Source organism: Spinacia oleracea, chromosome 3 (assembly GCF_020520425.1).
Source record: "Spinacia oleracea cultivar Varoflay chromosome 3, BTI_SOV_V1, whole genome shotgun sequence".
Classification (NCBI taxonomy): domain Eukaryota; kingdom Viridiplantae; phylum Streptophyta; class Magnoliopsida; order Caryophyllales; family Amaranthaceae; genus Spinacia; species Spinacia oleracea.
This window is the reverse complement of record NC_079489.1, coordinates 51,100,403-51,112,039: the sequence shown is the minus strand read 5'-3', so window position 1 is coordinate 51,112,039 and position 11,637 is coordinate 51,100,403. Positions and strand designations below refer to the sequence as shown.

At 33.6% G+C, this 11,637-nt stretch overlaps 2 long non-coding RNA genes across 3 annotated transcripts; one reads left to right on the top strand and one right to left on the bottom strand.

Annotated features, from left to right (window-relative positions):
• Positions 1-2,260: 2,260 nt before the first annotated feature.
• On the bottom strand, positions 2,261-4,219 carry LOC130469003 (uncharacterized). The gene is made up of 3 exons (XR_008929373.1): positions 3,983-4,219; positions 3,046-3,134; positions 2,261-2,391 (listed from the first exon to the last, which is right to left on the bottom strand). It is a non-coding gene; the product is annotated as an uncharacterized lncRNA (long non-coding RNA).
• A 2,890-nt stretch (positions 4,220-7,109) lies between these two features.
• Positions 7,110-10,148, top strand: LOC130469001 (uncharacterized). 2 transcript variants are annotated; one of them, XR_008929372.1, is made up of 4 exons: positions 7,110-7,493; positions 7,595-7,856; positions 8,341-8,404; positions 9,461-10,148. It is a non-coding gene; the product is annotated as an uncharacterized lncRNA (long non-coding RNA). The 2 variants fall into 2 exon arrangements; XR_008929371.1 differs by having other exon boundaries at positions 9,427-10,148.
• Positions 10,149-11,637: the final 1,489 nt, after the last annotated feature.

The following is an 11,637-nucleotide window of genomic DNA, read 5'->3' as shown; positions in this document are numbered from 1 at the left end:
AAGTTGCTTGAATTTTTTACACCACTTTTTAAATTTATTTTTATTATTCAATTCACAAGTTTATCAAATGAACAATTTTTTTCCGTTCTTTTTTATTCCAAACTAATTAACTTTGTAGAGATAATTTGCTTAACTTGGCTAATTGCTCATATGTACTCCAATGGTTGGCTAGTAGCTAGAAATTTTGTGAAAATTGCAAGCTAGTCCCTACATGTAACCATTGGAGATGCTCTTAGGAACCATTTACATCTGAATATGATGTTTAGGTTTTGCTGTCGATACGAACTGCAAATTTAATTTTTTTTATTTATTGTTATTATTATTATTATTATATGTGTTTTAGTCATTTTCATTTTTGTGTTAAGAAATTAATTTCTCTATTTATCTTTATTGTATTTTACAATTTCAACCGCTAATTTAACAAAACACTCATACTATGAATTGCTACTCACTACTCTTAACAACTACTCTTTACTCCAATCGTTATCCGCTACTTAACCATAAGAGCACTCCCATCAGCTAAAAAAAATACTCACGTACAAAATTTGGTGAGTATAATATTGTTCACGGACCCACACCAACGAGTTAAAAAAATCTCACCAAAAACGCTGACGAACAAAATTAAAACCAAACTCCTCGTGAGTGCCATTTGCATGTGATTGTGTGCAAATAGTGGAGCCCACATGCTGCCATATTCTCCAAATGCTTCCCCTTTAGTCAGATAATAGTACAAATAAGTGAGATATTTCGTACAATGAAGCAACGAAAACAAAAATAAGAGGAATCTTTGCTGAGTGGACGCGTCAGCGCAACCAATGGGAGCGCGATACGTGTCCCACTCAGTCAAACAACCAATCAGATTATTTGGTTAAAATTTACAACGACTCTATTTTATAACGGTATTTTTGCCAAAAATATTTAATAAAAAAAATACCAATGGCTCTAAAATTTTAAGCTCTATTAATAGACACCCAATTTGATATATTTTGACACACTTTCAAAAATTATTTTTCTCTCTTTTTTTAAAATAAATCATTTTTCATGCAAAATACACAATAATTTGAAATACTTGTTAAAATTTCTGAAAATTTTCAGAAATATAAATATCTTTTTATTCTAAGTTCGTATAATTTTTTTTTATTATTACTATTATTATTATTAGTATTGTTATTATTACTGTTATTATTAGTATTGTTATTGTTATTATTATTCTTAGTGTTATTATTATTATTATTTTGTTGTTTTAGTCTGAAAATAATATTAACATTATCTATATTATTGTGCTTGTTTATTTTTTTAGTAAAAAATGGAAAATAATTTCAACTTGGATGATTTTGATCTTAATCTGAATAGCAATCAATATTCTGAATATAATTCATATGTGCAAGGTAATTCTCCCTCTCAAAATTTTCAACAGTCATTTTATGCTAATAGCACTGTTTGTGAAGATGTAGAGGATAGTGTCCCAGAGACACAACCTCCGATCATGACGCATCCGCTGCCTATTAGACCAAATCAAAGATACCCTGAATCTATTGCGTCTCGGAGTTGGTCTATTCAGGAGGATGAAGTTCTGGTTGCTGGTTACATGACATATTGCACCGATGCAGTATTGGGAACCGACCAGAATGCAATTGGTCTTTGGAAACAAGTTTCTGCATACTACGACAAAGTTCAAGAGGAAAGGCCTTACGAAGTTGCTAAAAGAGGCCTCAGAATGTTAGAAAGTCGTTGGAGAAGGATAGCTGCAGATGTACAGCTCTTGGCTGCTTCCTTAGAAAAAGCTGAAGATTTATTTGCAAAAAGTGGGAATAGCAATGGGGACGTATATAGTATCGCCCAGAAGCTTTTCCGCGATTCTGTAAAATTAGGACCCAAGAACTTCACATGTGAGCATGCTTGGAAGATGGTTTGTGATCAACCAAAGTGGAGGCGAAGGATGAGGTGGGGTATTTCAAAGGAAGATAGAGAGTTACGTGACAACGTAGAAGGAACTCCACAAGATAGTGAAGGCAGTGGCAAGAGAACAAGGCTTGATGATGATGGTAACAATGTCTTAGGAAGTGGTGAAAGTTTCTGTAACAGCCCGCTCTTTTGAGCTGCTAATAAACAACACTTAACCCTTAATGATCACAATTAACTCTTGACACTCAGCGGAATAATTAACCTTAAATCTTAAACTCGATCTTAGACCTGTGGGTTACGGACCCACAAAATAACCTTAAATAACTCAAATGAATAATCCTTAAATAAATAATAAACCTTTCACCTCCCGATTAAACTTACAACAATTCATATACTAAATGAATACAACCTTAATATATAACACATAATTTAAATCCATTGAGTAAAATCAAGCTCCATTAGAATTCAGCTTAAGGCTCCACAAACCTGTTTAACAAAAGAAGAATACAAACAAACAAAAATTCCAAAATGAGTGGAAAACTCGTAACCTTTACTTCAGCCCGTAAAAACGTTTTATTTCCAAAATCATTTGATCAAAAGACTTTTCAAACCACAACTTGGCAATTGTTCGAAAATAGACTTTTGTTATATTTGAAAACGTATAGCTGGCATTGATCATTCCCTTCACAAATCAGTGGTAAGGACAGGCTTTGGATACAAAGTACTTAGTTATCACAGAATAAAAACTTATCAAGTATATTCGACCATTCCGGTCTTGCTTTAATTTCAACACAACACATTCCCTTATATTCGACCATTCCGGTCTTAACTTAATTTTTTAGGATCTTTCCTCCGCCTGTACCTTGCCACTTTTCCATATCCGTTCATAATCCAATGCCAGCAAAACAAATACGAAGCACATTTTTATTTACAATATCATTTCGAAATCTATTTTAATTGGACAAATTATTTCCGAACAATACCATAAACAATCTCACAATATCAATCAAATTAATTAACAATCCAATATAAATGCGATTCATTATATTCATGGACATGGATATATGATCATATGTAAATATAAAATAATAATTAACACACACAAGGGAATAAATTAATTTTGCTGAACATAAAAGTTACCTCAATCGGCCTAGCACTCTTTAACTTTGACAAACAAAAACTCGGAGAATTGATAACTCCATCCAACTTTCTTCAACTCCGTACTACTTCTTTATAATGAACCTCAATAGCAATAGATATAATCAATAAATTTCCATAGAACTTCAAGTTTGACAAAAACTCAAGTAACTAACTCGATCCTGATAAGGGAGCTCGGATAGCTCTCCTTTAATGGAAGCCAACAACAGATTCTAAAAGAAGAATGTGACTCAGAGATAAGAAGAAGAAGAGAATTCAGAATTCAGATGAAAGGAGAGAGAGAGAGAGAGAGAGAGAGAGAGAGAGTTTGGGAGGATTTGTATTGTATTATGATGCTAATACAATGTACCCGAATTAGTTTATAAGCTGCCAAAAACAGCTAATTAACTCTCTAACAAACCCCCTAATTTTAAGCAACTTATTCTTCAAGCTAGCTAACAACTTTAACTAACTTTCCCGCCAAAACTTCCAATGATCACATTTGATCATTTGGATTTAAAAACTGAAAATTAAAGAGAATAAAGAGTTCTCCTATAACAGATCCCTATAGTTTTCTTTAGCACTTTTGACCAACTTCTCAATATTAACTTCATCTAATTAATCCATATAAATCAATTATAATAAAGTAGTTCTACTTAGTAACCTCTCATGTTAACAATAAAAAAAAAATTACTAAACAAAGAATACAAATCTAGATAACACTTTCTCATAAAATCAATTAGAAAGCTTCATCAAACTTGTTTTTCGAAATCCCTTTAACACAATATTAAAATTACCTCTTTTTAATCTCAATAATAAAAAAATAAAATAAAAAATATGACTCAACTAATTACAATTTCAACAATATAAAGCATAAATATGAAGTACTGATTTTGCTTTCCTAATAAAACAAAAATGGGTTTAAAACTCTAGATTGTACCTTAGAAAGTATAATCTCCATCACTTTGTGATTCTGAACCAAAGAAACAGGGGAAGCAATAGCAAAAGTGACGACAACATCATCAACACCAACATTGACGGAGAAGGGTTGCGGTGGTGGCGCACCACCCTACCATACTGACGAAATAGAGGAGAGGAAGAGAGGCTCAACAACTACAAAATCACCGAAAAGAAAAACACCCAACAACAAGGAACACGGGATCTGTAGACACCTACTTTTGTCCCCATTCCCGCAAGGGAAAGGTTCGATGATGAAAGCATAAAAACTCCACTTGACAATGCATCTCCTATAAAATAAACGAATCTCGATTCCCCATTTCATTTCACCCGAAACTTGCTATTTATGGAAACCCGCTAAAAATAGTAACTACCGTAAAAGGTAGCTTCTAAAAGTGGCAAATCATAAAAGATAGAAACCTGTCAGAATTAGGTGTTGCATTCCAACATAAATCCTAAATGAGATAGAAAACTGCGAGAATCCTATTCCTAATAGGATTCGGAAATAAGAGTTACGTATTAATTTAAATCCTAACGAGCCTAGAGTTCGTAACGGGCCCAGACGCATTCCGTCACGAATTGATACGCACTAAAAGACTCAAAATTAATCTCAAACTCTACGGATTTTAGAATCCGAACCTGACTAAACGAAAACTACCCAGACCCTATTTTCAACGCCTGGCTCTGGGCGCCGAAATCTTCGGCGCCCAGGCCTGGGCGCTGAAAGTACCTGGGTACGTCTCTTTTCCTAATTTTTTGCGGATTAGAACTCTGCAATTCTATCTTTCCACGAACTCTTCCCTATAAATAGGCCCCTAGTTTCGACGTGAAACAGACACAACAACACATAATATATTCTGAGTATTGATTCTAAACCCCTTAGCCTAAGCCTCTCGCTGCGAAACTGTTCACGCGTTCTGTCGCAATCGATCCATAAATCGAACAGAACGTATCCTGTCCCATAATTGAGATTCGTTAAATAAAAAGGAGAAATAGCAAAGTCAAAGTGGTTAGTTTTCTGAGAACCGTGACGCACCTCTCAAGGGTGCGTCGTAATGTGTCCCTTTTCGATGATTTAACCGCTTTCCTCGCCCTTTTTATGAACTGTTAAACTAACCTAATTTGAATGTTCTATCACGCCTAACAAATATAATATTTTTGGGAAATCGGATTATCATGCTAGGTCCCTTAATGTTATTTAAATCAGATAATCACGATCGAATTAGTATTATATGTTGCATATTGCTAAAATCGATTCAGATTAGTTTAATAGTTAACGCATGTCCCTTCAATTATTTATGCTGAGCTAGTAAGGATATCCTGCCTCTGGAGTTATCGACGAGCGAATTACTCCTCTCGGTAGTTACAGTCCCCCGAACCCTCAATCTCTACCTTGCGGGTGTATATTGAGAGATCCCCACACCAGGGATCACAAGGGAACCTACGGCCGTCGTGGTCAAACATAATTGCACTCCCTTTATGTCACGATAACCGGGTTTTGTCAGTTTTTCTCATTGTCGTTAAAAACTGAATGGCGACTCCTATATTACTAGTCAATTGGGTGTATACTCACAGGAAATCCAATTACACTTGATTGAATAAAAAGAATCGTCACACCCACGAGGGACAAGGTCACGCATTAGCCTCGCGCTTTTTCGACCCCCTCACAGGATCAAATACGTAATTTAAATAATATAATTACCGTTTATTTAACAGTTTATTTTTTAAAAACAATACTATTACACAAAACACCTTAAGATCATAAATACTAATTTATAATTAACCATACTCATTTTATTAGAAGAAATTAAAAATGGCAATTAAGCTAATAAATATAATTTATTATTTAATTAAGAGTTGTTTAAAATTCGGGCTATTACAGTTTCGTATCTGGGGGTCTGAATCGACCAGATGGTGTTAAAAAACTAAGGCTAGAAGAAAAGGAAAAGGGGCATTATCATCAGAGGCAGTTTCTAGTTTTGGTGATACGTTGCAAGCTAACACTGAAATGAGGCTTCAAGAGAACCAGACTCGCCAAAGGAGACTGGAGTTTGACATGTCAAGGGAAGCCAGGATGAAACAGCAAATGGAAGTAGAGGCGAGGCATGTTCAAGTTTCTGAGGCAAATGCTGAAATTGAAAGAAAAAGGCTCCAGATGGAACCGATGAAGATGAAAAATGAGTTCTTGCCAATATTGATGTCGAAGGGAAATTTAACTGCATTTGAAGAACAAACTAAGGAAAGATTGATTATGGAGCTTTATGGTGGTACTAATTAGTTCAGTTTAATTTATAATTTATTTGGTGTGTTAAGATTTTAAGTCGTAAACTTGTGTTAGTTAATTTTCAATAAACTCGTATTAGTTCGTGTTGTGTCTTTAATTAAACTTGTATTAGTTAAGGCTTTAACCTTGTATTATTGTGTGGTATGTAATATATTTATTTCCTTGAAGTATTATATTTTAGTTATTAGTTATTATTTTTGTCATAGTCAATCTTATCACGAATTCTAGATAACCTTATCAACAAATCGAAAATCCTAGAAAATCTACAAAAGTCCAAAAATATCTTATCCGAAATACAGGTAACCTTATCAACAAATCTAAAATCTTAGAAAATCTTACAAAATCTAATAAAATCTTATCACGAATTCCAGATAACCTTATCAACAAATCGAAAATCCTAGAAAATCTAATAACATCCAATAAAATCCAATAAAATCATATCATGAAATCAAGATACTTATCAACAATCCTCTTTAAATACATACTCATTATCAAAGTCATTTTCATCTTCACACCTACTTCTCATTCTCTCAATCAATCTCATTTAAAAAATGTTGTTTCAAAATAGTTCAAGCTCAGAATCTTTTGAAGAATATCAAAACCAAGAAATTGATCAAATGATTGACGAAATCGTCACTCATCATTTACCAAACACATTTTCCCCTCGAGGTCCTAGACGTCAAACTGTGAATGATGGTGAAATTCGTATTCTAGCGGATAGAAACCGTGAATGTAATCCCCCGTAAATTTAGAAACATTATTTATATATTTTAACGTATAGTTAATTATATTTAAATAAAAATTTACGAATTTTAGTAATAAATATATAATTAACGTATATTTATTTTATTTATTTTTATACGTTTTAAATATTTCAACGATTTATGAAATTAAAATAATTTTAGAATTTGATGTTGAAAATAATTTGAATTACGAAAACACGATTGAATTTAGAAAACAATCCTAAGTGGTGTTGAATTCAAATACCAAACTTAATTCTAATCCTAGCCCAATTTGATATAGCCCAATTTGATAAAGCTCAAAACAAATAACCCATAAACCCAAATCCTTGTTTCAATACTCACGTGAAACTCAACTCCCCTTCTCTTCTCCCCATTCACGTGTTCACGTAAAAATCACAAAAATCTCAAACCCTCCTCCTTGCTCTCAGCCGTCGGACCTCTGCTGCGCCACCACTCCTCCGTCGTCGGTACTCCTCCATCTCCTCCTGCTTCTTCTCTTTCGTTTTCCTTTCTCCTTTACTTTGCTTTATTGTCTTCTCTCATCCTCACTTTGTGGTTCTATTTCTAGCGACAGCCACCACTGCACGCTACCACCAGCCACCTTCGTCGTTCCTCCACGCGACACCGCCCACCTGCAGCGTCGTTGCTGCGCTGCCGGCCATCAATTCTCCCCTTCCTCTCTGTCGCAGGCTACCACCACAAGCGCACACAACATCACCACCGTTGCCCGACCACCTATAGCCACCAGCCGCGTCGCCTAGCGCCGACGACCACCCACCTGCCGCGCCGCCCTGCCGCCGGCAACACTCCTTTTATTCCCTCTCTTTTTGGTTAATTTCTTTAACCCTAAAACTATTTAATATTTTGATTTTGTTTATGAAATTTAATTAATGTTTTCATGCTTTAAATTATGGTTTAATTACGTAAATATAGAAACTAAATTATATGCTTTGCACAATGAAATTTCTAATTTTCAGATTATATATTTTGATTAAAATAGGGTTTTAATTATTAAAGCATGAATTTTTAAGGTTTAATAGTTTTGAAATTATTGTTTTTTATGAATTCAAACATGTTAATTATGTTTTGGAGTAGTTTGAAATTAGTTTATATTGCTGAAAATTAAAGTATGATGTTTGCGAAGAGTTTTCAACGAATTTCAATCATTGATTCAATAATTATTATGCTAGGAAATCAAATACTCAAGTTTTGATGTTGGGGAATGTTCTAAGTATGTTTAGGATGTATTTGGAATGCTTTATTATGGTTGCGAATGATTAGAAATTGATTGGGATTATTTATTGGTTGTTTTAGGCGGAGAATTTTCTTTAGGCGATATTTGAAAGTGTTAAAGTGGCCTATTAGTTGTTTATACAAGGTACGTACATACCCGTGTGCTTGGAATGTGTGCTAATTGTTGAAACCATGTTGAATTTGTTGTTGAACTTGGCTATGTTGATAGTATTGTTGAACTTGGTGATGTTGATATTATTGACGAACTTAGTCAGGTTGAAATTGCATGTTTAATACTGTTGCATGGACATATTGAACCTATATTGCATAATGAGAATTATAACATGTTAGTATGGATGATTGATGCAAACATTTTTGATTGGGAACACTAGATTACTTTGTATATATTGATTCAGATCAGTTGATTGTTGTTCCCTTTTAGCTTTTCACTACTTTATGAGGGCCGAGGACCTTGTTTAGTAAGTTGAAACCTTATACCCATATAGAGGGGTTAATCAGTATTAAAGGAAATGTTGGATTTAATTGGAATGAGTCTTGTTTGATCCCTTTATGATACTTACTTAATTCCAAGATAAAAACAGTTGTGAATACATGTGGTTTGTATGCCTTATGTGATTGTTAATTCATAACAGAGTTTCAATTTGTAAATCATGTAAAGTGAAACTGAGTAGCAATAGCTTTAGACTATGCACGTCTAAAGTGACGGACAAACAGGAGTTGGGGTTCATGGTGGTAGCCCATGGCCTTTAATTCGGACCGGATTGATCACCGTGTCCTATTTTTATTCAAATGTTCCTCGATATCGCAGGTCACTGAGGTTACGGAGTCGCGCCCGTACCTCGTCTTCCTTAGTGAAGCCTCTAGCTAGAAAACTCGGTCCATTGTCTATTTCAACTAAAATAATATTATTGTTATAAGTCTAGCCTAGTCTAGTCAAGTATGGTCGTCAAATTATCATGTTAATTTTTCTGCCCTTATTTATGTTCATTAGTATCATGTTAGGATGATTCGTTTGGTAGTATCATGTTAGGGTTATTATTGCTTTTAGTATGTAGTACTCAGCTTTGCTGATTACGTGCTTTGTTTGTGTGTGTTGATCATGGCTATGCCTTATTGATCCCGTGATGACCCAACTTTGGTGAGCAGTCTCTAAGGATCAATAATCGTTGCCCATCTACAGGTTTGAAGATGATGCATCATTGGGATCGGGATTAGAGAGCTTGTAGTTATATTTGTTTTATTAAGTGATTTGGTTTGTTAACTTATATTTGAAAGTTGTCGTACTATTCGTATTTCCTTATTTCCGTTAATTGGTTTTGGACTTAATATGTAATCGATTATTTATGAACCTAAAAGTTAGTTTTATGTTTTCCGCTGCAAAATTCTGAATAAGCCGTACGTTTTCACACGGGCGATAATGCCTTGATAATTCTCTATAGTTATATTTATAAAAGGGTTGTTTTAGAAAAAGGGAATTGTCGGGGTGTTGCAAAGTGGTATCTAGAAGCTAAGGTTTTACTTTAACAATTTTTTTTAGGCGCCTAACTATCTAGTTATTTAAAATAAATTTCTTAAAAATCGAGCTTCTACGTATTATAGTGTTCAAAAATTGGTACTTTTTTTTGGGGGGCCGATTTCCTTTTATCTTGTTTGAAAGTATATAATATTTCTTATTTAAGTTCGGAATTAACTTATTTATTCGAAACTTTTCGTTTATGTGAATTAAGTACGTTTTTCTTTATTTTCGAAATTAAATTAAATATATTCGAAAAAAATAAAATAAAAATCTTATTCCTTAAGTATATTTATTCGTTTAATATTTATTCGTTTAATAAATATTTATTCGTTTATTATTTATTCGTTTAATAAAAATTTCTTATTAATTATTCGTTTAAAAAAAAAAATTATTTTATTTATTCGTTTATTATTAATTCGTTTAATAAAAATTTTTCTTACTAATCGTTCTTGTTTTATTCTTTAAATTCTTCAATGTTTGACCTATTATGATTTATTATGAGAGATGGGTAATATAGGAAAGGGCATATAGGATAGAATTATATGTGCATTAGTAGTTAATTGCTAGCATAAGAAGTTAATTGCTATGTGCATGTGTTAAATGTTTAAGTGTTGCATGTAAATGTGCATAGAAATTGTTTGATTCCACCAAACTTATCCCACTTCTCCTACGCACTACCATGCTCTAACTCCAGTTTAGAGGAATTTTGATTATGCTTTGGTTGGGAAATCGTTAGTAAGATCTTAAGTTGTTTGTTTCATGAATAAAACGCTTCTTTCCAAGTACACCAACATAGGATCCTTTGAGAAGATCGACGAATACTGAGGATCTAGATTTCACTTCACAAATATCCAAGGAAAGAACAGATAGACAAGATGCCTTAAACATTTGAAGTTGTAATAGTTAGTTTGTTCTTAAATGTTTTGGAGAATAAGTAGCAAAGCTACAACAGTTTAAAGTTAAAGCAATAAGAGTTTGAGTTATTCTTTATTCTTTTCAATGATGTATTAAACCTTTATAGAATTAGCAATAAAAGTTAAAGTATTCGTTTCCAATGTGAGAATTCCATAATTCGCCAACAATAGTTTATGTTTATATCATAGAACTTTTAATTTTATTTTGAGGACAGGTGTGTTGTGGATATTTAGGATTGTTATTAACATTCTTTTGAGGAATAGAGTTAGATCATTGATTATCCAAAGGATCAATAGTTTATTTTGGGCACGCAAAGAGAATGTTTTCTTCTTTTATTCTGCCTTATTATTCGTGATGATTGAATTTGTTCCTTGTTTCTCAGTTGAATGTCATGTATGCGAATATCATTCATAAATGATTGTTTATGTATGTGAATTCTGGATGCTGGTGTGATATTACATTGCTAGGATAATGTTAAGTGAAGTTTCGAACCTAAAATAGAATATATTACTTACAGGTCGCGCTTTAGGATGACCAACAATAATGACCTAGCTGCTGTTATTCGCCTCTTGGCGGAAAAACTAGCCCAGGAAAGAACCGAGCGCCCCGATTCTGCAGGGGACATGTTTGAAAGGTTTGCGAAAGTTAAGCCACCATACTTCAAGGGGCAAGCAGACCCGACCTTCCTAGAAAACTGGATTAGGGAGTTTGAAAAACTATTTTGGGCGGTAAATTGTCCCGAAAATATGAAAGTAGGCCAAGCTGTCCTTTACCTAAAAGATGAGGCCGGTCTATGGTGGAAAGAAAATAGAACTAAGCTAAGTGTTGTTGAAGGATTTAATTGGGACTCATTTGTTGTTGCATTGAGGGAAAATTTTTATCCTCCTTTTATAACAAAACGAAAAGCGCAGGAATTCATAAACCTT